Here is a 6,000-nt window from a genome sequence, read left to right as displayed (position 1 = left end):
TGCCCTGGGGGTGTCTGCCTCACTGGGGGCAGGTTGAGGTTGTTCTAGGACAGGAGTGGAAGGAGCTATCTCCTTTCCTTTCCAAAGCTTTGGCCACAACAGGTCCCTTCGAAGTTTAGTTAAAATTCCATGTTAGTGATTTTCATAAGTTTTGTTCTCCAGATCTCTTTATACATTAAAAATGAGGACCTCAAAGGACTTTTATTTATGTGGATCCTATCTATTCATATTTACTGTTCTAGGAAACAAAACTGAGAAATTTAAAAATATTTAACTTATTCAGAGTAACAATAATTAACCCCCCAAATTAACATAATCTACTTTTATGAAAAATTTATTTAGAATATATTTTCCAAAATAAAAAAATTAATAATTGGCATTGTTTTACAAGTCTGTAAATCTCTTTAATTTCTGGCTTAATATAGCTGATTCTCATGTCTGCTTCAGTATTAAATCTGCTGAAATAAGCTTTTCTTTCTTTTCTTTTCTTTTTTTTTGGCTAAACTATGTTAAAAGAAATTCAGGTTTACACATATATGTGGTTGGAAAAGAAGGAATATTTTAGTAGCTTTTTAGATAATTGTGGATTTCTTTTTTGACTATTCACTAAAATGAAAACTGATAAATTTCTAAAAGTTAGTTGCAATGTAAAATCTAAAACCATATCATTAAACTTTTCAGACTCTGATATATTAAAGTCCATTGGTCTGTCTTGTACTTCGCTTTTTTTTTTTACACTGAATATTATTTTATATTAATTTCAGAGGGACAGCTTAGTGGCTAGACATTTACATAATTTAAAAAGTGATCCCTCTGACTAGTCTAGTACCCATCTGGCACTATACACAGTTATTATCATATTAGTGACTATATTCCCTATGTTTTACTTTACATCTCCATGACTATTTTGTAACTACCAATTTGTATTTCTTAATCGCTTCACATTTTTCAACCTGCCCACAAGTCCCTCCTATTTATCACCCTAAGAAATCTAGCACCCGTGTCTGATACCACACATAGCTATTAAAATATTATTGACTGTATTCCTTATGCTATACTCTGCATCCCCATGACTACTGTATAACAACCAATTTGTACTTCTTAATCCCCTTCCCCTTTTCATCCACCCTCAAGTCCCCTCTCATCTGGCAACCATCAAAATGTTCTCTGTATCTATGAGTTTTTTTCTATTGTGTTTGTTTATTTTGTTCTTTAGATTCCACATATAAATGAAATCACATTGCATCTGTCTTTGTCTGACATACTCTCCTAAGCACAATACCCCCAGGTCCATCTATGACACCACAGATGATAAGAATCCATTCCCTTTCATGATTGAGCAATATTCCATTGTACCATCTCCTCTTTATCCATTTATCCACCGACAGACACCCAGGTTCCCTCCACATCTTGGTCATTGTAAACAATGTTGCAATGAACATATGGATGCACACATCCCCTTGAAGTAGTGTTTTGGGTTCTCTTCAGATAAATACCCAGAGGTGAGATTACCGGGTTCTTCTTTGGCTCTTGTTATAGCCTTTGTTTTAAAGTCTATTTTGTTTGGTATAAGTATTGCTACCCCAGCTTTTTTTTTTTTCATTTCAATTTTCATGAAATATCTTTTTCCATTTCTTTACTTTCTGTCTGTGTGTATCTTTCAATCTGAAGTGAGTCTCTTGTAGGCGGCATATGTACAGGTTTTGTTTACTTATCCATTCAGCCCTCCTATGTCTTTTGATTGAAGTATTTAATCCATTTACATTGAAAGTAATTGTTGATAGATATGTGGTTATTGCCATGTTATTGTTCTTTTTTTTTTTTTTTTTTTTGATGCTGGATAAATTTTTATTGAGCCTTTTAGTTTACAACATGAGGTAAAAGGAAAATGAGTTCTCCTTAACCAGTATTTTACATAGTTGTAGTAAAACATTTTAAACTTCAGGGATTTAGAATGGATTACGGTTTTTAAAAGTTGAGGGATCAAGTAAACAAGTTCTAACTTAGCTCCTTGAATCTTTCAGTTGACTTTTCCCTTACAACAGTAACCAGGTATAATTATTTACATAAGTTTCTTCAAGGCCATTTCTGATGTCTTTAGCTCTGAAGCATTGTTATTTCAATCAATATCCACCAATTCCACTTCAAAAATAAGTTTTGCATTTGGTGGAATTTTGGCATCAGGCTGTCCTTTCTTTCCATAAGCCCATTCTGGTTCAATCTCTAGTCGAGCCTTTTCTCCTTTCCTCATTGTCAAGAGTGCTTCATCCCATCCTCTGATAACTTTGTCTATTCCAACCTTAAAACTTAAAGGCTTGGCATTTTTATTCTTCTTTCAACTCGTTTGAATATTGGTATCAAAAGCAGTTCTGTTCTGTAGTGTTCCTGTATACCAGCAGTGAACAACATCTCCCTTTTTGGGGTAGTTGGTTTTATCCCCTTTTTTAAGAAAAGATTTTGTGTATTTTGGTGGACCCTCATCCAGAGTCTCTTCAGACTTGGTTTCTTTGGGTTTATCTTCATTAAGCTTCACATTTTTCACCTGCTTGGACACTTTACTTATACTTTCAGTACCCTTGAAATGCGTATTTTAAAAAAGATGGTTGTAGGCTGTAACCAAATAGGATGTAACCTTGTTAGCTGTCTTGGCCACATTTTTAATGTTTCCTGATAACTCATATTCTGCAAGAAACGAATCTGAACCGTGGTCCTGTAGAAACTTGATAATGTCCTTCTGGGGTAGCTGCTCTCGGCGCAGCTGCTCCAAGGTCCAGGCCCACTGTGGGATGGCAGCCGCCATCTCCCCCTGCTGCCTCTGCTTTTGTTTATATTTTTTATCTTAAGTCCCTCTAACATCCCTTGTAATACTGATTTGGTGGTAATGAACTCCTTCCTTTAGCTTTTTCTTGTCTGGGAAGCTCTTTATCTGTCCTTTGATTCTAAATGAAAGATTTGCTGGGTAGAGTAATCTTGGTTGTAGGCCCTTGCTTTTCATCACTTTCAATACTTGGTACCAGTCCCTTCGGACCTGCAAAATTTTTGTTGAGAAATCAGTTGACAGTCTTATGGGAGCTCCCTTGTAGGTAACTGACTATTTTCCTCTTGTTGTTTTTAAGATTTTATCTTTAACCTTGGCATTTTAATTATGATGTGTCTTGGTGTAGGCCTATCTGGGTTCTCCTTGAGACTCTCTGCACTTCCTGGGCTTGTATGTCTATTTCCTTTGCCAGATTAGAAAACTTTTTAGTCATTATTTCTTCAAATAGGTTTTCAATTCCTTGCTCCTCTCTCTTCTCCTCTGGTACCCCTATGATGTGAATGTTGTTATGCTTAATATTGTCCCAAAGGCCCCTTAAACTGTCTTCGTTTTTTTTCTTTTTGGATTATTTCTTCTTTTTGTTGTTCTGTTTGGGTGTTTCCTGCTACTTTATCTTCTAAATTACTGATTTGATCCTCTGCTGCATGTAATCTACTGTTGATTTTCTCTTATGTATTCTTCATTTCAATTATTGTAGTGATTATTCCTGATTGGTTCTATTTTATGTTTTCTATCTTCATTTTTATGTTTCCTATCTATTTGTTGAAATTCTCCCTGAGATCACTGAGCAGCCTTATAACCAGTGTTTGGAACTCAGTGTCTGGTAGGTTTCTTGTCTCCATTTTATTTAGTTCTTTTTTGGAGCTTTGTTCTGTTCCTTTATTTGAGAAATGTTTCTTTGTCTTCCCATTTTGGCTGCTTCCCTGTGTTTCTTTCTATGTATTAGGTAGGGCTGCTATGCCTCCTTGTCTTAGTAGAATGGCCTTATGTATTAGGTGTCCTATGGGGCCCAGTGGTTTAGTCTCTCTGGTCACCAGGGCTGAGTGCTCCAGTTGTGTCCCTTGTGTGTTGAACCTTGGTGAGAGGGATTGACTTTCAGGCTGATTGGTTGTGAGGACTGGCTGTGACTACAGTGGAGGAGCTGCTGTGCAGGGGCTGATCCTACAGAGCAGGGTTTGCTTTAGCAGGACTCTGGTGCCTGTACACCCTGTCCTTTGGGTGTGCCATCCTTGGAGGCAGCTGGATGATGCTCTGGCTGGGTTTGAAGCTGGCCACCAGGTGTCCCAGCACTGGGACCTCCTGAGAGGGAACCTGCTGCAGGTCAAGTTCAGCCACAGCCAGTGACCTGCCCAGGGCCACCCGGTGTGAACCACAAAGCAATTTGAAGATGGTCACTGCCCACACTGGGCTTGGAGGTGCCTCAAGAGGCCAAGCCACAAACAGGCTGGTTTTCACTAGTGCCAGGCTTAGGGATGTTCAGTCAGAGGTGTGGGACATGCTGAAGCCAGATGCTGTTTGTTTGGGTTTTGTGAACCTTTGAGAGATTTTCGGAAAATCTGCAGCATGAGCCAAGACAGGTTGTTTATATGGGAAAGCCACCAGAAGTGGCATGGGTGTGTCTAAAGTTGGGTCGGGCAGGGTCTCAGGAAATTACCAGGGTGGGATGAACAAACAATGTTAGCTTGGTTGATGGAGACTCAGATATGGTGGCCACCTGCATCTGCACTCTGGGATGGGGGAGGGCTCAACATAGAAACAATGGCTTCTGCCAGCTCCTCCATCCAGGAGAAAGCTTCTCCTCCAGACATTACTCTGGAGCCAGACAACTTAGTTTCTCCCCATATGTCCCTGGCACCTTTCCAGCTGCTGCCCTAGTGCTGGAGCACAGAGTGAGTTAGTCCATTAGCAAGTAAGTCCATGAACGGGTCCTTTAAGAGGAGTGCCTAGGACTGCAGCTGCCCCTTGACTCACTCAGCCACAATCTATGCTGGTTTGCACAACCAGAAGTTATGGGGACTTCCCTCCCCAGGACTGAAACCCTGGGCTGGGGAGTCTGGTGTTAGGCTCGAACCCCTTGCTCCTCAGGGGTGGGGACCTTCACAGCTGAGATACCCCTCCCAATTATTAATGGTCACACATGGGTGCAAGACCAGCCCATTCCGCATGTCTGCTCCTCCTACCAGTCTTGAGGTGGCTTCCTTGTATGTCCTTAGTTATAGGCTTTTGTTTCAGCTGGACTTCAGGCAATTCTCAATGATGGTTGTTCTGTAGTTTAGTTGTAATTTTGATGTGGTCATGAGAGAAGCTAAGCACAGCATTTACTCAGCCATGTTGACTGGACTATCTTGCACTTTGTATGGATCTTTCACTCACGGATGATTTTGTAACATCATGCATTGGTCATTGGGAAAATATTGGTTCACTGACTTTGCAGGTATTTCAAATGGTAACACATTTTAATATACAGTATAATATAAAAATCATTTATTAATATCACCACCATTCTCATCAGAAATGTCTTTAAGTATTGGGAAGCTATCAACCGCTATCATGGTAGAAGATACAAGTTTTTCAAAAATTCCATTTTTTCATTTGAAAGCTCAAATTGTGTCATTGGCCACAAATATTATTATTATTATTTTTATTAAATATCATTTTTTTCCTTAAGTGATAAACATGCTTCATTCACTTTCAAGACATGGTCTGCCAAATATGCAGTTTGTAAAATCCAGCTTTATAATAAAGTAAAAATGGTGTTTCATGAAAAAAGTGTCTTGTGTAGCTTGTAACTCAATTGCACAAGTGCTTTTCCTCAAGAAAATCATCATACTTTAGTTTGCAGAAGTCCTTTTGTATTCTTTCAATTTAATCCCACAGAATATTTAAAAAATGTATTCAAGGATTGTGGTTTAATAAAATTAATTATTTGTACTGCTTCTTTAAGGACATACTTAAGTGAAACTGAATTTCGTGTTTTCCGAGACTACCTGGCAGAGAGGAATACGAGTACAATGATGCCACTCATTGTTTGGTAGTACAGTTTGTTGCTACTGCCTTGATTTGGGCTATGGCATCAATAATTTACCACTGCTTTTGTGCCATCAGTACCAATGTCAACACAGTGAAAAACGGAAATGATGTCTTGAAATTATAATGAAAATGGTTTTGACCTTGCAGACCCC

The 6,000-nt window shown here is 38.7% G+C and overlaps 1 pseudogene; it reads right to left on the bottom strand.

The window, feature by feature from the left end:
- Window positions 1–2,117: 2,117 nt before the first annotated feature.
- LOC109460145 (peptidyl-prolyl cis-trans isomerase FKBP3) lies at window positions 2,118–2,806 on the bottom strand (annotated as a pseudogene).
- Between the last annotated feature and the right edge of the window lie 3,194 nt (window positions 2,807–6,000).

Source organism: Rhinolophus sinicus, linkage group LG15, assembly GCF_036562045.2.
Source record: "Rhinolophus sinicus isolate RSC01 linkage group LG15, ASM3656204v1, whole genome shotgun sequence".
Classification (NCBI taxonomy): domain Eukaryota; kingdom Metazoa; phylum Chordata; class Mammalia; order Chiroptera; family Rhinolophidae; genus Rhinolophus; species Rhinolophus sinicus.
This window is presented reverse-complemented; position numbering and strand designations above follow the sequence as displayed.